The following is a 22,629-nucleotide window of genomic DNA, read 5'->3' as shown; positions in this document are numbered from 1 at the left end:
AGGTCAGCTGTTTCTGTAAGTTAAACAAGCCAAGTCTTAACTCCTATGCTCATCAGCCCACCCTCTCTGTCTCTGGGTTCTGTGAGTTCAGCTCAGGGTTTATCTGTGTTTTTCTGCCTCTGCTTCCATCAGTCATTGGTTGAAGGTTCTGTTTCCCAGACTCCATGGCAGTGGGTTGTAAGCTGGCCCTCCCTGGTCCATGTCTAAAATCCATATATGAGAGAGTACATGCCATGCTTCTCTTTTTGTGACTGGGTTACCTCACTCAGGATGGTTTCTTCTAGTGCCACCCATTTGCCTGCAAATTTCAAGATTCCATTGTTTTTTTCTGCTGAATAGTACTCCATTGTGTAAATGTACACTCTTCAGTTGAGGGACATCTAAGTTGCTTCCAGGTTCTGGCTATTACAAACAATGCTACTAGGAACATTGTGGAACTGCTGTCCTTGTATGAATGTGCATCTTTTGGATATATGCCTAAGAGTGGAATTGCTGGGTCTTGTGGTAGGCTGATCCCTATTTTTCTGAGGAATCACCATACTTATTTCCCAAGTGGCTCTACGAGTTGGCACTACCACCAGCAGTGGAGGAGTGTTCCCCATTCTCCACATCCTATCCAGCATAAACATACATTGGTGTTTTTTATTTTACTCATAGTGAGAGGAGTAAGATGATATCTCAGAGTTGTTTTGATTTGCAATTCCCTGATGGCTACGCATACTGAGCACTTTCTCAAGTGCCTCTCAGCCATTTGAGACTCCTCTATTGAGAATTCTCTGTGCAGATGATATGATAGTTTACATAAAAGACCCAAAGAACTCTACCAGGGAACTCCTACAGCTGGTAAATACTTTCAGCAAAGTGGCAGGCTACAAGATCAACTCACGAAAATCAGAGTCCTATTATATACAGAAGATACAAGAGCTGAAAAAGGAATCAGAGAAACATCACCCTTTATAATTGCCACAAACAACATAAAATGCCTTGTGGTAATGCTAACCAAACAAGTGAAAGACCTATATCTAAATAACTTTGAGTCTTTAAAGAAATAATTTAAAGAAGACATTAGAAAATGGAAAGATCTCCCATACTCTTGGATAGGTATGATCAACATAGTAAGAATGGCAACCCTGCCAAAAGCAATTGACAGAATCAATGCAATCCTCATTAAAATACCAGCACGATTCTTCATAGACCTTGCAAGAACAATAGTCAACGTTGTATGGAAAAACAGAAGACCCAGGATAGCCAAACAACCCTATTCAATAAGCAACATCTGAAGGCATCACCATCCCTGAGTTCAAGATATATTATAGAGCTATAGCCCTGAAAACAGCTTGGTATTGGCACAAAAACAGACAGGTAGACCAATGGAATCGAATTGAACACCGTGATGTTAACCAATACATGTATGAACACTTGACCTTCGACATTATCTCAGAGTAAATAAATGGTAAAGATTTTTCAATCAAATAGACCCAAAAACCAAGATGGTGTAGCTATCCTAGTATCAAACAAATTAGACTTCAAACTAAAATCAATCAAAAGAGATGAACAAGGTTATTTCATTTTCATCACAGGAAAAATCCATCAGGAAGAAATTTCAGTTCTCAACATCGATGCCCCAAATACAAAGGCATTCACGTTCGTAAAAGAACCATTAATAAAACTCCAGTCTCACATACGATGTCACACAGTTATAGTGGGAGACTTCAATACCCCATTCTAACCACGAGACAGGACCAGCAGACTGAAACTTAACAACGAAACAAAGAAACTTGTAGAAGTTATGATCCAATTGGGTTTCACAGACATCTATAGAATATTCCATCCAAAATCAAAAGAATATACCTTCTTCTCAGTGCCACATGGAACCTTCTCTAAAATCAACCACATATTGGCAACATAGCAAACCTCAGCAAATACAGAAAGTTGGAATACCCCCCTGTATCTTATCAGACCACCGAGCTTTAAAGTTAGAATTCAACAGCAACACATATTGCAGAAACCTCACAAACTCATGGAAACTTAACAACATGCAATTACACAATCCTTGGTTCAAGGGAGAAATAACAAAAGAAATAAAAGAATTCCTAGAATTCAATGAAAATGAATACACAACATACCTAAACTTATGAGACACGTTGAAAGCAGCACTAAATGCTCATAAGAAGAAACTGGAGAATAGTCACACTAGAGAATTAACAGCACAATTGAAAGCTCTAGACCAAAAAAAGCAAACTCACCTGGTAGCAGTCTACACCAGGAAATAATCAAATTGAGGGCTGAAATCAACAAAGTGGAAACAAAGAAAACAATAGAAAGAATTAATGTAACAAAGAGTTCTTCCAGAAAAACAAGATAGACAAACCTTTATCCAACCTAATCAAATGACAGAAAACATGCAAATTAACAAAATCAGCAATGAAAAGGGGACTTAACAAGTACACTGAGGAAATCCAGAGAATGTTCAGGTCATACTTTGAAAACCTGTACTTCACAAAATTTGAAATTTTAAAGGAAATGGATAGTTTTCTGGATAGATATCACTTACCAAAATTTAATCAATTACAGATAAACAATTTAAACAGACCTATAACTTCTGATGAAATAGAAGTAGTCATCAAAAGTCTCCCAACCAAAAAAAAAAAAAGCCTAGGCCCAGATGGCTTCAGTGCAGAATTCTATCAGAAATTCAAAGAAGAGTTCCAATACTCCTCAAAGAGTTCCACACAATAGAACCATAAGGTTCATTGCCAAACTCTTTCTATGAGGCTACAATTACCTTGGTATCCAAACCACACAAAGACACAGCTAAGAAAGAGAACTACTGACCAATATCCCTCGTGAACATTGATGCAAAAATACTCAATAAACTACTAGCAAGTCGAATCCAAGGACACATCAAAAATATCATCCATCATGATCAAGTAGGCTTCATCCCACAGATGTAGGAATAGTTCAACAAACTAAAATCTATCAATGTAATCTACCATATAAACAAACTGCAAAGGAAAAACCATATGATCATCTCACTTGATGCTGAAAAAGTCTTTGACAAAATCCAACACCCCTTCATGCTAAAGGTCCTGGAGAGATCAGGGATAACAGGGACATACCTGAACATAATAAAAGCAATATAGAGTAAAGCAACAGCCAACCTCAAACTAAATGGAGAGAAACTCAACACAATTCCTCTAAAATGAAGAACAAGACAAGGCTGTCGAATCTCTCCATACCTCTTCAATATTTTACTTGAATTTCTAACAAGAGCAATAAGACAACCAAAGGAGATCCAGGGGATACAAATTGGAAAGGAAGAAGTAAAACTGTCACTATTTGCAGATGATATGATAGTTTACATAAGTGCCCCCCAAAAACTCTACAAGGGAACTCTTACAGCTGATAAACACCTTCAGAAAGATAGCAGGATACAAGATTAAGAAAGAAAATCAGTAGTAGCCCTATTATATACAGACAAGAAATGTGCTGACAAACAAATCAAAGAAACATCACCCTTTACAATAGGTACAAACAGCATAAAATATCTTGGGATAATGCTAACCAAACAAGTAAAAAGCCTGTATAGCAAGAACTTTGAGTCTTTAAAGAAAGAAATGAAAGAAGGTACCAGAAAATGGAAAGATCTCCCACGCTCTTGGATAGGTAGGATCAACATAGCAAAAATGGCAATCTTGCCAAAATCAAACTACAGATTCAATGCAATCCACATCAAAATTCCAGCACAACTCTTCACAGACATTGGAAGAACAATAATCAACTTTACATGGAAAAACAAAAGACCCAGCATAGCTAAAACAACCCTGTACATTAAAGGAACTTATGGAGGCATTACCATCTCTGTCTTCAAGCTCTATTATAAAGCTGTAGTCCTGAAAACAGGACTTGATAATTGGCACAAAAATAGACAGGTAGACCAATGGAATCAAATTGAAAATCCTATTACTAACCTACACACCTATGAATACTTGATTTTTGACAAAGAAGTTAAAATTATGCAATGGTAAAAGGAAAATACCTTCAACAAATGATGCTGCTATAACTGGCTATTGGCATGTAGAAGACTGCAGATAGATCCATGTCTATCATCGTGTACAAAACTTAAGTCCAAATGGACCAAATAACTCAATATAAATCCACTCGCACTAAAGATCTTAGAAGAGAAAGTGGGATGTACCCTTGAACAACTGGTACAGGATACTGCTTCATGAATGTAACACCAGTAGCACAGACACTGATATTGAAAATTAATAAATGGGACCTCCTAAAACTGAGAAGCTTCTGTAAGGCAAAGGACACAGTCAACAAGAATAAACTGCAACCCACAGACTGGGAAAAGATCTTTACCAACCCCACATCTGACAGAAGGCTGATCTCCAAAATGTACAAAGAACTCAAGAAGCAAGTCTACAAAACACCAAAGGATCCTATTAAAAAGTAGGGTACATGGGTATACAAATGGACTTTGGGCTCCCGTCCAACAATGAGAGATGCACTCTCACCCTGAACTCTTGGGGGACAGTCTAGGCCCTGCCCTCGATGAAATGACAGACTATGGAGGGCCTCATCCTCCCTGGGGAAATGAGCGGCTATTGGGGGGTTGGTGGGAGGGCGTGGGAGGAGGGGAGGTAAAGGGAGAGGGATCTGGAATTGACATTTGAAGCAACCTTGTTTCTAATTTAAATTTAAATTTAAAAATTAAAAAATATAAAAAAGTAGGGTACAGATCTAAATAGAGAATTCTCAATAAAAGAGTTTAAAATGACTGAGAGACACTTAAGAAAGTGTTCAACATCCTTAGCCATTAGGGAAATGCAAATAAAAACAACTCTGAGATACCGTCTCATCCTTGTCAGAAGGGTGCGCGGTACCTACAATCCACCACCAAGACTCTGCTAGTAGTAACTCTTCATCCTTAACATCCCTATATGGTTCAGCTGCACTTGCTAGAGGGATGTAGCTCATCTATCAAGTGTTTCCAAGGCAAGTTTACAGTTGTAGGTTCAGTCCCTGGTAGCAGGCAAAATCCTTCTACAACTGTCAAGTTGAGGGAATATTGGAACAGTTTCTGCCTTCATTCTATGTGACATTAAATGTGGTGCATATGAAAGCTTTTATCAAAATAAAGCTGATACTCTAGGACTGCTCCTGCTCCCAGAATTCCCTTCTATATGCACCCAGGACAAAGCCTCAGCAGTATCTTTATTTGATATGTTCCCCTCCACATCTTTGCATGTCATCAACATATAACGTGAGCCAAGGTAGCTAAGTTCTCTAAAATATATGCTACATCCCCTTTTTAAAGAGTAGTTTTGCTATGTATTTTGTTTTAAATTTCAATTTATTTTTAATTCTGTGTTTGTGTGTGTGTGTGTGTGTGTGTTACTGAAGTGCCCACAGAATCATGACAACAATGTCAGGTTCCCTGAAGACTGAGTTACAAGTTATTTTTGAGCTGTCTAACATGAGTGCTTGGGCTCAAACTGTAAGAGAAGTACAGACTGTTAACCATGGAGTCATCTGTCAGTCCTCTATCCATTTTAAAAAACTGTTTTTATTTCATGTTAAGAGATATATAAAACATAAAATAGTACATTCTAATGGTATCATGTGATTTTAATATACATATATCGTATAAGGTTAAGTCAGTTAAACCTATCCTCCTACTCAAACACTGATCACCTTTTGAGATTGAGAGCATTCGAAATTCATGGTTCTTGACATTCATAATGTATCCAGTGTTGTTCTTACTTGTAGTCACCTTATATGCAATAGCATGCTAACATTGTTTCCTCCTACCTATTGAAGTTAGTTCCTGTACCCAACCTTTCTTCTTCCTCATCCATCTCCCACAGTCCATTCCCCTACCCCCTTTCTCCTTTCCCTAGCCTAGGATCATTTTTATCACTATCAAACTCCTAATATAAATTTGGACTAAGTGGTCTTCATTTCTTAACTCTTGCCCTCCCATCTAAAGGACAGGGAATGAGCTCATTAAGCTCCACCACCAGCTAAGGAACTATGAGCAGTTAATGGCTTCTGGGGGAGAAACAGTCATTTATTTTCAAAGTTGTAATGGCTGGTCCTTGGTGATCTAGTAATTAACCACACATGCGTGCTCATGCCAGAAAAACTTATTAAATTGAGTTTTTAAAAAGCACATGTGGAAGTGGATGAGTGACATATTTATCTTCTGCTTACATTCTTGGCTCCTTGGCTCTATTTTTTTCAAGACAGGTTTTCTCTGTAGTTTTGTAGCCTGTCTTGGAAATCACTCTGCAGATCAGGCTGACGTTGAACTCACAGATATCCACTTGTCTCTGCTTCCTGAGTGCTGGGATTAAAGGCATATGCCACCACCACATGCCCGTCACATTGTTGGTTCTTAAAATGCTTCTGTGTACATAGTTGGAGATCAACTTGAATAAACTAATGAATTTGAAAACTGTGTAGTAGAAATAAGGTGTAATAACACAAAGGGTATACTTTGTCCGCTGGGGAATGGATAAATGAAGTACAAAACTCTAATCCAGAGGTAACTGATATTTATTAAAATGGTCTTTGATTAATTTCTACTAGCTATGCTGGTCAGGATCAAAGCTTCTAGTAAAATCTGTAAACATCACGAAGCTCTGTGTCAGTTCTAGCAGTGGAAGAAAAATGTACACTTTCCCATTTTCACTCTTCTTGCCTTTTCAGTCAACAGAGGTCAAGAGCACCAACTGTTCTTCCAGAGGTCCTGAGTTCAATTCCCAGCATCTACATGGTGGTTCAAAACCACCTGTAATGAAATATGGCATCCTCTTCTGCCAGTAGGGACACATGTTGGCTGAACAGTGTATACATAATACATAAAAATTTTTAAAATATAAAATAAAAATAAAAATGTATGAAAGAACATGTAGCATCATAGTGGTGATATATTGTCAAAGGTACTATAAACATTTACAAATAATATTTACGGTTAAATATCCAATGCATCATCCATCTCATCTCAGTATATTTTGTGCTAAATGAAGAGTTAGAAATATGAAATATATTTTCTTATATGTTTAGAAACTAGACATAACTTTCCCATCTAGAATTGAGGCTTACAATTATAGTAAAAATAGTAGTTGCAGAAAAATTCTTAAAGGCAACTGCATCATTATAACACTAAATCTGAGCAAGTGATATGTAATTTGAAATTGAAGAGTTGAAAAAGTAGATGGGCAACTAAGATAAGTGAAAGAAAAACATGTAAAGAAAAGATAGGTAAAGTTTGCATATATGTGAGTGTATGATGCAGACAATGTGTAAAAAATCTTACAAAAGTACAGCTCTATAAGAATTACTATTAGGGCACTGAAACACTATAGCAACTTGACCCTAGAGACCTCAGTGTGCTACTTCACATATATTTACATAAATAATCACAGAAGCTAAAGCACCAAAAACCATTTAACCTCATAGATGTTAAGGACAGAAACTGGTCTGTAGAGTATGATTATAGATAAGAATCCTGAAGTCTTATTAAACTGGAAAAGAATCTGTATGTCTATATACAGATACAACCCCGATCTATCTAAAATATAATAACCAATGTGCACTAATCTAATTTATTATGAAATCCTTGATGTACCGGCTCATTTTACAGACTGGTAGGGCATAATATAACCATTATTTTAGAATCTATATCCAGTACAGTCACTGGGCTTTTGATGAGAAACTGACTTAAATGTAATTAAGTTTTTTGATTAAGTAATTGATTTTCTGGTTCCTTACAGAGTAGGTCACTGGATGGAATATTGAACTCCTACTCTTATTTTATCACATGAGTGAGTTATTGTTCCTTTATGAAGTACAAAGCCTATTGGTTATGACTATGAAATGTTCATTCAACCCACTGTCATCTTGATTCTGCTACTGACTCAGTCAGAGCTTCCTTTACTGTTTCTGCTTAAATGTAGGTTTTAAAGATGTTAACTAAGTGAAAAAACTCAACTGTCATTTCAAGTAAATTTTCCTTGGCTTTCAACTTTCAATAACTATGATGGTCTTCTCAACAATAAGGCAAGCGTGATGAATAGATGGGACTACTCACACTTTGCAAGACCCACTTGTTCCCACTCAACAGCACCACTTCCATGAAACCCAGGTGATGGTGTTTTACCTCAGTGTAAATCTATCACAATATCCACTATGAAAGTTTGTAAAACTGACAAAATTTTAATCTATCTCATGCATACAGTTTTAGTCGTTAGAAAATGGTGTGGCAGTTTATTAAATCTAATGAAAATTGGGCATATTTTAAAGCTTTGCAAAGCATAAAACAATGACTATTCTTTATTAGAAACCTCCTGGGCTGTCTCTGTTTTAGTAGTTTCTACCACCACAGAACAAGGGAGAGAGACAGAGATTGAGAAAAAAGAGGAGAGATGCCTAGTAAGAGATTGACTGTTGACAAGCAGACACCAGGGATCCCCCTCCCAGTGCTGGTACAGCAGATGTGTGACACCATTCCTTGGTTTTGCACATGTGTTCTGTGGATCAAACTCAGGTCTTCGTGTTTGCAATCTATCTATCTATCTATCTATATCTATCTATATATGTATATAAATAACTATATGTAATAAAAATATATTCATTATTCTAGTTAAGAATTTTCTTGTCAATTAAATAATTCTAAATGTTTCTATACTTAACATATCTGTCTTCCCTTTAACATTTTTTTCAATTGTTGAAATTTCTTTAGTTGAAACACAAACTACACATATTAATGGAATACCAAGTAATGGTTTGATACATTCACATTTTGTATAACACGTACTAATTAAACTGTTTCATGTATTTGTCATGTATTTATAATGGGAACTTTCAAACTCCTATCTCATAGCTCTTTAAATGCACAGTGTATTTTTGTTGCTAGCAGTTATGCTAATATGCAGTAACTGAACAGAGCTTTTTGCTACCACCTAATTGGAATTTAGCTCATATTAATGAGCTTTTCCACAGACTCCTCTCCTTCTGCTGTCACCATCCTAGGGTATCCATAATTTTGGTGTGGAATGTATTTTTAGCTCACATATGGAATTAAACTTTAATTTAAATGCCATACATGTTGGTACATAATATTCAAAGTCTTAGAAGCTTTAATTTGGTAGTTTTTTCTGAATCAATATTAATAAATTTTGGGGTTTTTTTTATCCCTGATGTAAACAGATCTACATTACCAGACATTTTAAAGGGAATGTTGATATTTGGAAATAGAAACAAAAGCAAAACCATCTCCTACTAAAGCAAATTCTGGGGGAAGAGTTATAGAGTCTGTTCACAGCATTCACTTATCATTTTCCTTTGTAAGCTTATGAAATAATGTTCATATTTAATGGTACTATTCTCCATGTACAGCAGCAATCGTCCCAGGGAGCCTATAAGTGCTGGATAAATCAAATGCTTTCTACTACATATGTTATAAGAGTCACAAACATAATTTAACTTTTAGTTATACTAGAAACAAAAAATAACAGGTAAAAATAATCTTAACATATTTTAACACACTATACAAGCATTATCATTTCAGTGCATAATTATCATAAAATAATCCAAATGCTATTTTTTACTATCTTAGTGATAACAAGTCCTAGAAATTAAGTATAGACCCAATGCTTGCAAAGTCTCTTATTGCAGACTCTCTGCACTTTATGTCCATGCAACATGTTATTGTAATTATTGTAATTAAAGTATGAATGGAAATTTCAAAAGCAAGAAGAAAGTTGTCTATGCTACTGGTAATGAATAAACATGCAGTGAAAAATCTAGAAAAAAAGCTGCAAGATGAGAATGACCTTTCTTACTTTATACGTATACCTAGTATTTAAAGAATGTCAATTACTAACAAAGGTATTATTTGAAGATATAGCATGGGAAAAATTTGGTTTCACAGGCAGAGATAGAAAGTCAAGAAAAAGTAAAAAGAAGTCTGTTCCTAGGCATAGTGACACTGAAATTTAAATCTTAAATTCAGCCATTGGGGGAAAACAAGATTACCTACAAAGAAAGAACACATATAATGGCAGCTTATGTTCCACCAGCAACAACAGAAAAAAATTGAAAATTTTTCTGAGACTGGTTTTTAAGAATTAACTTTCAACTACAAATATATACCCAGAAAGTGATCTTTCACATTGGAGGGTGAAATAAAAATCATAACATATAAAAGAAACACTAGGAAGATTTCCATTAGCAAACTTTTCCTAGTGTACTTTAGAAAGAAAGAAAATGACCCATTGGTGAAAGATAGCTATCCGTGAAGGACATGTGAAATGAGAAACTGAGTTAGGAGAAAAAGAGAAACAAGTTCATTTAGACAGATAATAGTAGCAGACAGAGATAGAAACTGTATATTTATATCTGCATTTGATTCTGATCTGCTTTTATATTTCTAAATTCAGTCTAGATATTGAATCTAGAAATGAAGATACTCCAGATGAGGGCACATCTGGTTCCAGATTATGATTTCTATATACCAATCTGTATAAAATGAACCATAATTTCTTTAGGAAAATATGTCTGATGCCAACAATGACTATATTTATCAAGATCTATTAAATATTCCCTCTTGTCCTGAATTCTCAGGATTATTCACCACTACAGATGTTCCCTTCTAATATAAAGTAAAACTCTCCAAGTCACCTTTTCATGTCTCCCATCTGGAATACTTAGTGTTCATTCTTTTAACTAGTCCTGATTTCTTGGAAACAAGTTTCTGACTGGTTAACCTCTCACCATGTTTGTAATTAAGTTATTACCACGTCTTCAATTCTTTTTACCTCTTAAAATACAATCTGAAATTTGCAAGGGGATTCTTTGTTTTTCAAAGCTCATGAAATTCATTTTTTACATCTATGTGGCAGTCCAATTCTTGGTCATCTACAGAACTTTACAAACTTTACAGAATAACTTTTTGTGATTGCTGGGGACTTTGTTTTATTCTACAACTTGAAAACATCTGTTTTCAGTCATTCTGTTATATATTATATAACTTACTGGTTCACTTTCATTCAAAAAGCTGTGCTTTCTCCAATCCCTTATCCTTAATATATTGTTTGCTTTAGAAAAAGAGAATTAGAACCAGAACTGTGTGGAAGCCCAAGCCACTGATATATGCTTTAAAATTTATGTTATTGTTTACTAGAAGCTTCACCCCAACTGAGAATCATTTATAGTACTGGAAGGTACTATACAAGTTATAAGAGGAGAAAGTCAATAGTTACTCTCTCCCAGCTACAAACCCTTGTTTCCCATTGTTAATTTTGATTAACAACTATTGTTAATCAAGATTAGTACCACAATTGATTATAGCACTCCATGTGTGGTTTAGCAAAGAGTTATTTCTTGTGTTATCCCATCAGACTAAATGCTCTTTTCCTTAACTTACCACTTTTTACAGGATTCTTTCTAATTTTTTATGCTTTGAGTATGTTTTGCTTACACAAAAGCTAATATTGGAGTTTGTCTCCCCATGTGGTAATGTTAGTACGTGAGACCTACTTGGGGTGCTTCGATTCTGACAGTTCCAATAGTGTACATACTGTTTAAGACTCTCTCTGGGGATGAGGCATCGCACAAGCAGGTTGGTTTAAAGGTAAACTGGACTTCTTGGCTTTATTTACTTTCTCACAACATGTCCACTTGACTTCCTGTTTCCCATATGAGCCAACAGAGCCAAACTCCACTCCTGGAAGACAAGGAATTATCTTCAGCATCTCATTTCTAGACCAAAGTAAACATACATTCTTTATGTATAGCCTGGCCATGTACTCCGTTTTAACAAAGATGTAAGACAATAATCCTTCTATTATTTGTTTTTCTCCCAAAACACCTACTGATATTTACTCATGGAAAACAAGTACTCCTGAGTGGGAGTTCCAATTTCAGCAAACAAACAACTCAGTATGTATTTTCTTTTCAGCCAATAATGACCTTTAAATCCTCTGCCCTCAACCTGCTTTTCATGGTCACCACAGAAGCACTCAACACTAACAATAAAACCTTCTTTGTACCAAGTGCTAAGTCACCACTTGAAAGTCAACTGTCCTCATTGACTCTGGTGTCAGGGTATATAATAACCAGCCAGAGTAGGAATAAAAGAGAGCCTTCTTGAGGAGCCTTCTGGTCTCTGGGTCATCAAGCCTGACACCCTCACCACTGTACAGCCTGTGTCCGAGAATGTGGTGAGGGTTATTATATACCCTGACACCAGAGGTGGATATGAGTGGTTCTGAAGGTGCGGTTAGTCTTTGGAAAAGGTCGAAGTCAGGGTGGTTCCCATGGGCCAGCCCTTTTCAGGAACTTATTGCCCCGGGCATTGTATTGTTTTTAGTAAACATGTTTTTAGTAAACATTGTCTTACAGCTGCCTACTCCCAGGCCAATGGGGAAGTGGGTCTCTGAACAAGGTCTGGTGTTCTCAAAAGCTAATCCTCCCAAAGCAAGTGAAGGGCAAATTTGGGCATGGGGCAGAGACAAGAATTTTGAATAAGTATAAATAAACCATCTTTCCTGTTCTTTTACAGTAAACCACATGATTACAGCCCCTGACTCTCCCACTCTCTCCATTTTAAGAGTGTCTCAAAAGGCTCATGGCTCACCCCAGGATCACAAAAATGAAAGCAGAGCATGTTTGCAACTGCAACTCAATTTCTTTGGCAAATCAGGCTGACCAATCAGCACAGGACTGGTGTGGGAAAAGCAGTCCAGGCTTAAACACCATTCATAAGTGTAATCACATTGCAGACAAGACCAACATACAGGCACAGTTGCTTGTTAATAGGCAGTGTCTTCAAAACTTAGTCAAATGCTGTTAGGCTTTCTTGTGTGTGTGTGTGTGTGTGTGTGTGTGTGTGTGTGTGTGTGTGTGTGTTTTGTTGTTTTTGTTTTTTGGTTTTGGGTTTTTTTGTTTTGTTTTGAATTTTTATTTAAATTAGAAACAAGCTTGCTTCACATGTTAATCCCAGGTCCCTCTCCCTCCCCTCTTCCCCCACCCCCCCAAAACTTCCTACCCCCTACCCCATTTCCCATTGGCTTACCAGGGAGTATGAGGCCCATAATGGGGCATCTCCAATGTCTGTCATATCATCCAGGGCAGGTACTATGCCCTCCCCCATGTGTCCAGGCTGAGACACCATCCCTCCATGTGGAATGGGCTTCCAAAATCCATTTGGATGCCAGGGATATATACTGATCTAGTGCCCAAAGCCCCAAAGAATGCCAAGGCCTCCTCAAAGAAACCCATTTAGGGGGTCTAGATCAATCCCATGCTGGCCTGACAGCCATCAGTCTGTGGTCCATGAGCTCCCCCTTGTTCAGGTCAGCTGTTTCTGTGGGTTTCACCTACCCAGTCTTGACCCTCACTCCTCAGTTCAATTCATTGTTTATCTGTGTGTGTCTATCTGAGCTTGCATCAGCCACTGGAAGAAGGCTCTAAGATGGCGTATAAGGTAGACATCAATCATCTGGCTTTGGTGGCACATGCCTTAAATCCCAACACTCGGGAGACAGAGGCAGGTGGATATCTGTAAGTTCAAGACCTGGTCTACAGAGGAGTTCTAGGACAGACTTCAAAACAATACAGAGGAACACTGTCTCGAAAAACAAGCAAACAAACAAACCAGGTAGTAATCAATCTCATTATCGGGGAAGGGCATTTAAGGTAGATTCTCTAATATTGCTTAGATTGCCAGTTGATATCATCCTTTTAGATCTCTGGAAATCTCACTAGTGCCAGATTTCTCCCTCTATTATGGTATCTCTCATCCTGCTCTCCTCTATTCTTCCCCCAACTCAAACTTCCTTCTTCCCCATGTCCTCATCTCCCTCCTCTTCTCTCCCTCTTTTCTCCCAGCTGCCTCTCCCCTCTCCCCTATGCTTCCAATCTACTCAGGAGATCCTGTCCTATTCCACTTCTCCAGGGTTACCAAGAATATTTCTCTTAGGGAACTCCCTGTTTCCTAGACTCTCTGGCAGAGTGACTATAGTTTGGTAATCCCCTGCTCCATGTCTAAAATCCATATATGAGTGAGTACATACCATGTTTGTCTTTTTGTGACTGGGTTACCTCACTCAGGATGGTTTCTTCTAGTGCCATCCATTTTTCTGCAAATTTCAAGATTCCATTGTTTTTTGTGTGCTGAGAAGTACTCCATTGTCTAAATGAACCACATTTTCTCTATCCACTCTTCAGTTAAGGGAAATCAAGGTTGTTTCTAGGTTCTGGCTATTACAAATAATGCTGCTATTAACATAGTTGAATAGATGTCCTTATTGTATGAATGTGCATCTTTTGGGTATATGCCTAAGAGAGGAATTGCTGGGTCTTGTGGTAGACTGATTCCCATTTTCCTAAGGAATTTGCATACTAATGTCCAAAGAGGCTGTGCAAGTTGGCACTCCCACCAGCAGTGGAGGAGTGTTCACCTTTCTCTACAATCTCTCCAGCATAAACTGTCATTGGTGTTTTTGATGTTAGTCATTCTAACAGGATTAAGATGGTATCTCAGAGTTGTTTTGATTTGCATTTGATGGCTAAGGATGTTGAGCACTTTTTTCAGTGTTTCTCAGTCATTTTAGACTCCTCTACTGAGAATCCTCTAGTTCTGTACCCCACTTTTTAATAGGATGCGTTGGTTGTTGGTAGACTTGCTTCTTGAGTTCTTTGTACATTTTGGAGATCAGCCCTCTGTCATATGTGGGTTTGGTGAGTATCTTTTCCTACTATGTGGGCTGTAGTTTATTCTTGTTGACTGTGTCCTTTGCCTTACAGAAGCTTCTCAGTTTAAGGAGAACCCATTTATTAATTGTCTATCACAGTGTCTATTCTACTGGTGTTATGTTCATGAAGCAGTCTCCTCTACCAATTTATTCAAGGGTACTTTCTACTTTCTCTTCTAAGAGATTCAGTGTGGCTGTATTTAAATTGAGGTCTTTGATCCATTTGGACTTAAGTTTTGCGCATGGTGATAGTCATGGATCTATCTGCAGTCTTCTACATGCCAGCATCCAGTTAGGCCAGCAACATTTGTTGAAGATAATTTTTTATTCTGTTGTATAGTTCTAGTTTTTTGGCAAAGATCAGGTGTTCACAGGTGTATGGATTAATATTGGAGTTTTCAATTAGATTCCATTGGTTTACCTGTCTATCTTTGTGCCTTTTTAAAGCTGTTTTCGTTACTATACCTCTATCGTAGAGCTTGAATTCAGGGATGGTGATGCCTCCTGAAGTTCCTTTATTGTACAGGGTTTTTTGGCTATCCTTGGTCTTTTGTTTTTCCATATAAAGTTAAGAATTGTTCTTTCAAGGTCTGTGAAGAATTGTGGTGGGATTTTCATAGGGATTGCATTGAATCTGTCGATTGCTTTAGTAGGATTGCCATTTTAATATGTTTATCCTACCTATCCAAGAGCATGGGAGATCTTTCCATTTTCTGGTATCTTTTTTAATTTCCTTTTTAATGCCTCAAAGTTCTTGTCCTGAAAGTATTTCACCTGTTTGGTTAGAGTTGCCCCAAGATATTTGATGTGGCTATTGTAAAATGTATGTTTCTCTGGTTTCTTTCTCACCACGTATATTGTCTATAAATAGTAGGGCTACTGATATTTTTCGAGTTAGTCCTATATCCTGTCACTTATCTGAAGGTGTTTATCAGATGTAGGAGTTTCCTGGTAGAAATCTTCAGATCACTTATGTAGATTATCATATCATCTGCAAATAGTGAAAGTTTGACTTCTTCCTTTCCAATTTTATCCCCTTCATCTCCTTTGGTTGTCTTATTGCTCTAGAACTTTATGTAACAATATTGAAGAGATATGGAAAGAATGTACAATCTTGTCTTGTTCCTGATTTTAGAGGAATTGCCTTGAGTTTCTCTCTATTTAGTTTCATGTTGGCTGTTGGTTTACTCTATATTGTTTTCATTATGTTTAGGCATGTTCCTGTTATCCCTGATCTCTCCAAGACCTTTATCATGAAGGGATGTTGAATTTTGTCAAAGCATTATGTGGTTTCTCTTTTTAAGATTGTCTATATGGTGGATTACATTGATGGATTTTCATATGTGAACCATCCCTGCATCCCTGGGATGAAGCCTACTTTATTATGGTGTTTGATTTTTCTGATGTGTTCCTGGATTCAATTTACATCAATGTTCATGAGGGAGACTGATCTGTACTTCTCTATCTTAGTTGTGTCTTCTGTGGCTTGGGTACCAAGGTAATTGTAGCCTTATAAAAATAGTTTGGCAATAGTCCTTCTGATTCTATTCTGTGGAACAATTTGAAGAGTACTGGTATTAGCTCTTATTTGAATTTCTGGTAGAACTTTGCACTGAAACCATCTGACCCTGGACCTTCTTTTGATAGAAGACTTTTGATGGCTGCTTCTATTTCATTAGGGTTTATAAGTATATTTAAATTGCTTATCTGTTTTTATTTAATTTTCGTAAGTGATATCTATCTAGATAATTGTCCGTTTCCTTTAAATTTTCCAATTTTGTGGAGTACAGGTTTTGAAAATATGACCTGATGGTTTTCTGGAATCATTTCATTTCTGATTATGTTAATCAGCATGTTCTCTCTTTGTCTTTTGGTTAGGTTGGATAAAGGTTTGTTTAATCTTGTTGACTTTCTCAAAGAACCACATCTTTGTTTCATTGATCCTTTGTATTGTTTTCTTTGTTTCTATGTTATTGATTTCAGATATCGATTTGATTATTTCCTGGTATCTACCTCACCTGGGTGAATTTGCTTCTTTTTATTCTAGAGCTTTCAGGTGTTCTGTTAATTCTCTAGTGTGGCTATTCTCTAGTTTCTTAATGTGGGTACTTACCGCAATAAAATTTTCTCAGAGTGTCCCATAGGTTTGGGTATGTTATGCCTTCATTTTCATTGAATTCTAGGAAGTCTTTCATTACTTTCTTTATTTCTTCCTTTACCCAGGAGTGATACATTTGAACATTTTTCAATTTCCATGAGTTTGTGAGGTTTCTACAATTTTTGTTCTTGCTGAATTCTAATTTTAAGCCATGGTGATCTGATAAGATACAGGGGGTTATTTCAATATTTTTGTATTTGTTGAGGTTTGTTTTATTGCCAAGTATGTGGTCGATTTTAGAGAAGGTTCCATGTGATGCTGAGAAGAAGGTATATTCTTTTGTTTTTGGATGGAATATTCTGTAGATGTCTGTTAAACCCAGTTGGGTCAAAATTTCTGTTAGTTCCTTTGTTTCTTTGGTAAGTTTCTGTCTGGTCATTCTGTCCAGTGATGAGAGTGGGGTGTTGAATTCTCCGACTATAATTATGTGGAGTTTAATGTGAGATTTCAGTTTTAGTAATGTTTCCTTTACAAATGTGGGCGCCTTTTTATTTGAGGCTTAGATGTTCAGAATTGAGAATTCATCCTGATGGATTTTTCCTGTGATGAATATGAAATGACATTCTTTATTTCCTTTGATTAATTTTAGTTTGAAGTCTAATTTGTTAGATATTAGGATAACTACACCTGCTTACTTCTTAGGTCCATTTGATTGGAAAATCTTTTCCCAAACCTGAACTCTGAGGTACCATCTGCCTTTGAAGGTGAGGTGTTTCTTGTATGCAGAAGAAGGATGGATTCTGTCTTTGTATCCATTTTGTTAGCCTAGGTGTGTTAAGACCAGTGATATTGAGGGATGTTAGTGATCATTGATTGTTGATTCTTGTTTGTTTTGGATTTGGTTTCGGTGGTGGTAATTTGTGTGAGCTTTTCCCCCATTCTGGCTTTGGGTAAAGTGAGATTATCTATTGCCTGTTTTTGTGAGTGTAGTTAACTTCCTTGGGTTGGAGTTTTCCTTCCAGAACTTTATGTAGGGCTGAATTTGTGGATACATATTGTGTAAATCTGTTTTTGTCATAGAATATCTTTTTTTCTCCATATATAGTGATTAAGAGTCTGGGCTGTAATCTGTGGTCTGTTCATGTTTGTAGAACTTCTATCCAGGACCTTCTGACTTTCAGAGTTCCCACAGAGAAGTCAGGAGTAACTCTGATAGGTCTGCCTTTATATGTTACTTGGGCTTTTTCTTCACTGCTCTTAATATTCTTTCTTTATTCTGTGTTTTTGGTGTTTTGGTTATCCATTCGGTGTTTGGTAAGCTTCTTTTACTTCCATTAGCATGTCCTTGTCAGCTTGGGAAAGTTCTTGTCTAATTTTGTTGGATATGTTTTCTGCACCTTTGTGCTGGGTTTCTTCACCTTCTTCTATACCTATTATTCTTAGGTTTGGTCTTTTAACACTGTCCCATATTTCCTGCATATTTTGTGTTAAGGAATTTGGATTTAAGGTTTTCTTTGATTGATGAATCTATTTCCTCTACTGTTTCCTCCAGTTTATTTTCAATACTTTACATTCTGTCTTCCATCTCATGTATTCTGGTGGTAATGTTTGCATCTGTAGTTCCTTATCATTTACTCAGCTTTTCTATTTCCAACATTCCCTCTGTGTTTTCTTGGTTGTTTCTATTTCAGTTTTCAGGTCTTTAACTGTTTGAATTGTTTCCTTCATCTGTTTGATGGTTTTGTACTTGGCTTCCTTGCTTTCTTTAAGATATTTATTGATTTCTTGCATTTTTTGGTTTGTTTTTTCTTCCATTTCTTTAAGAGATTTTCTCATATCCTCTTTGGGGGTCTCTACCATTTTCATGAGATTGAGATTGTTTTTAAGGTCATCTCTTCTGTTTCACATGTGTTTGGATGTTCATGTTGTACTGGTGTAGAGTCCCTAGACTCTGATGGTGTCATATAGTTTTTTTGTTGTTAGATGTGTTCTTATGCTGTCATCTTCCCATCTCTTCTTCCAGTGGGCATAGGTAGGGTCTCCTCCTCTCCTGATGGGTGTGAGTTCAAGGCTCTATCCTCTCCTTTCCTTTCTCTCTCTCTCTGTCTGTCTGTCTCTTTCTCTCTGTCTGTCTCTCTCTAACAGAGGGTTGAGGGGAAAGACCAGAATGGCAGCCAATTTTACTGACTGCTTTGTACTGCCTCCATGTCCTTCTGGGGGATTTGGTGGCAGGAAGGGTCCGGGGACTGGAATATGGGGAGGTAGGCTAGAAGAGACCCTGGAATTCACCTCTTTACCAAAGTCAGACATTCCTCTCATGTCACAGATTTCTTTCAGTGCTTTATTCCTCTTTCAGCACTAGCACACTACTTGGACTGTACTCACTATTTGAATGTTAGAATCAGGAATCCTTTGAGGGAACATGCCTAGTCTTCATTTTCTATTTCCCAGAGCAGCTACATTGCTTAAATCCCTATTCGAGTTACTATAATGGATCCTCAGTATGCACAACAGCTGAGGTCATGAGTCCTTTGGCACAGTGCCATCACATGAAAGACTCTTATGAAATATTTAATCAGTTACAAAGTAAAACCAATATTTTTTATATTTAATAAATGTAGGTGATACAAATTAAAATTTGGTTTTTTTCCTCATCATAAACACTGCATACTTTATAAAAACATTCTCAGCCATCTGGATTTTCTCCTATGACATTTAATAACTATGAACTTTGAAACGTGATTAACTGAAATATATTCCTTTACAATAGAATATTTTCCATGACATAAATGCCATTCTGGATTTCTATAATTAAATACAAAACAAAACATAATAAAAATTTTATAGACATTCACAAAATTCCTAGAACCAAAGGCGGTTTTTGAATATCCCAAGCCCTGAAAACAATGTGCACATAAACCCCTGCTGTGATGTAAGTAACATTTAGTTCTTACTATTTTTCAAACATGTGTAGAAAGTGGTAAAAATACTCCCATTATCTGGGAGTTAGGCCTTTGCTTTTAAAGCAAGTGATAGACTCAAATTCTGATAACACTGATGAATTTTATTGTTGTTTATATTTAAAACTGGATACACTCTCAACAGTGACAACTTTGTATGGGAGAAAAAAGAAAACATAGAATTTCCTACTGACATTGTTACTTCAAAGAATTGACAATACAAAGGCCAAGCCTGGTGACAATCTTTGCCTCTGTTATTTTATGTGTTTTCTACTGTTGCTGTTCCAATAGTGAACACTTTGTAAGATGATACGAGAATTCCTCAAAACAATGTTTTGCAGCTATATGTAATTACCACATATTTTTGAGAAACCAGTGTTCACTTGGTTTACCAAAACACTTGCTAGAGCTAGAATTAAAATCATTTGGGATAGTCTAGAAAGGGAGGGGCACAGAGGAAGTCAAAGAAACTGGAAAAACAGAATCCATGTCTGGATTTCAGCTTTGGCTTTGGCACCAGCAAAAGACACTTAGAATCAGTGGAACTGAAGTTATGTGACTGTGACCTGACCTGCAAGGCCAGTGTTCTGGGTGCTGTGGGTAGTGTTAGCCCATGTTCACACTACATAGCCTCTAGTGTGGAAAACCCTAGAAATGGAACTTGGGAAATTTGTATGGAGTATGAACGGTCCATTGTCTAAGTGAGAGCTTTGCCTGCTTTTCTATGACCCCCACCCCCACTCGATGGGTCACACTGAGTCCAGCCAATTGTTCACATGCTCTCTATTGTGTTACTGTTGGACAGAGAATCACTCCTGCAGAGGCTTTCTTTCAGCTTGTGGACACTGGGGAAAAAGGAGGTCACCAACTGCATAGACTAGTTGGCCTTCTCTCTCTAAGGAACCAGAGAAGGTCCTGTTTGCTGTGACACCGAGCCTGGTTATGTCTCCTAGATGCCAGCTCATGGAGTGCAGCTCTGAACTAAGGCAAGAGCAACACAAGAAAGATAAGATTGGAAAGAAGGGCTAAAGCCAAAGCCAGTGAGCAAATGTGAGATGTGCTGTGTGCTCTTTATTCTTCTGTGAATCTGTGTGACCTTCCTGATCATTTCAAAGAGACTCATCATGTCATCAATAAATCACACTTCTTTGACCTGGCAGGAGTTACAATCAATACCTTCAAATATAAAGTGTGAAGCATTCTGGAACGAGCACATTTTGATTTCCATGACCTAAAAGACTTGCCTGGGTGAGCAGTCCTGCTGTTAGAGGATGCAGGATGCCTGCTAAGTCTGTGACTGCCATAGTGATGGAGGCATGTCAGGAGAAACCTCACTTTTCAGAACGTCACATCTAAATACACAGAAGCTTCTCAAGGAGCCCCATGTGAATCATGTTCTATTTCAAGTATATGGAACTCAAATGTCATGGTCTGAAGAAACTAAGGTCCAATTATATAGTATGAGAAAATAAATAAAAGCACTTTTTTGTGGCACTGTGCTCACAAAGAGCTTGGCAGCACCAGTTCAACCTCAAAGTCTTCAAAGTGTTTGGCTCACAATTGAACATGTCTCCAATTCCTACATTCCTACTAAATATAAGAAATCAAGCAGAATTCAATGGTTTCACCAATTAGTAGCTTCCCCAAATCAAAATGCTTCTGTTAAAAAGAAAATGTAAATGCAAAAAGCAATTCAGGTTATTCTATAGTTTATTTTTTTCTGATTATAAAACTGGTGGTCAAGGAATTGGAGAAGCCTTAAAATTAAAATCATCAAGTGCATAAGGAAAGCTATTAAAGTTTATTACAGGGTAGGTAGCCTGATAGAAAAGGCTTCTATGGTTCCTGTGCCCTTTATGTGTATATTGGTAACTTTCTCACCAAGTCATGCCCATTGTTGTTGTTGTTCTAATCTCTGCAGACAATTCAATTAAGTAAACATAAAGTTCTCTTACCCCCACACTGCACCAATTAGGATTTCCTCTCAAAACATGATGGTATACTCTCAATCCCTTCCCCCTTCTCTTTCTGGAAACCAAACAGAACCATAGAGTCATGAAGCAAAAAGAGACATTGAACCAAAGCTCAACAAAAGTACAAGGCAGCATGAGGAATTGCTTTGAATCTGATATGTTTCTCAAAGGAATTCAATAGTCTTTGAAAAGGACCAGTTCACAGTGAGAGAGAGAAAAGTGAGGATGAGGATGCACAAGTGAACACCCCTGTTTCTAAGAATTCAGTAAGATGTGAGCGCAGCAGGTCTGACACCCTGTGACACTGTTCAAATGGGGTGCAAGACGAACAATGAAGTTCACCTTGTGATACAAGCCCAGTGCCTGTTGGTGACATCTGCTGGCTTGAGATAGCAATATGATCTGCATTTGACATAACGAGGCAACCATTCCTGTGCCTATCATCTGTCCCTCTACCTTTCTATTCAACCATCCATTTGTCTATCTGTAAAATTCCTCATCTCTACCCAGAAAATAGAAAGCACTCTCTGTGATAAAAACAGAAGTCTTTAAAAACTTTAGAGCAATTCTGGTTCAACTAGTCCACAGAAATAATGTAGTTACACTAAGAAAGGAAAACATACACAAATTCACTTAAAAATATACAATTCTTTACAAGGACTGAGATTCAAGTTTCCCCTTTCCCAAGTCTCTCTTTACCTACCTTCTAGACTCTCTTCTGCCGTCCTCCCTTTGCCATTCTGAACATATCAGGCACATTTTGCTTTGGTAATGTTTTTCATTCCTTCATTCTTCAGGAAGTCCCAGCTATGTAATCATGTGATGTT

Source organism: Mesocricetus auratus, unplaced genomic scaffold (assembly GCF_017639785.1).
Source record: "Mesocricetus auratus isolate SY011 unplaced genomic scaffold, BCM_Maur_2.0 Super-Scaffold_100018, whole genome shotgun sequence".
In the NCBI taxonomy this organism is placed as follows: domain Eukaryota; kingdom Metazoa; phylum Chordata; class Mammalia; order Rodentia; family Cricetidae; genus Mesocricetus; species Mesocricetus auratus.
Note: the sequence above shows the minus strand (reverse complement) of the source record.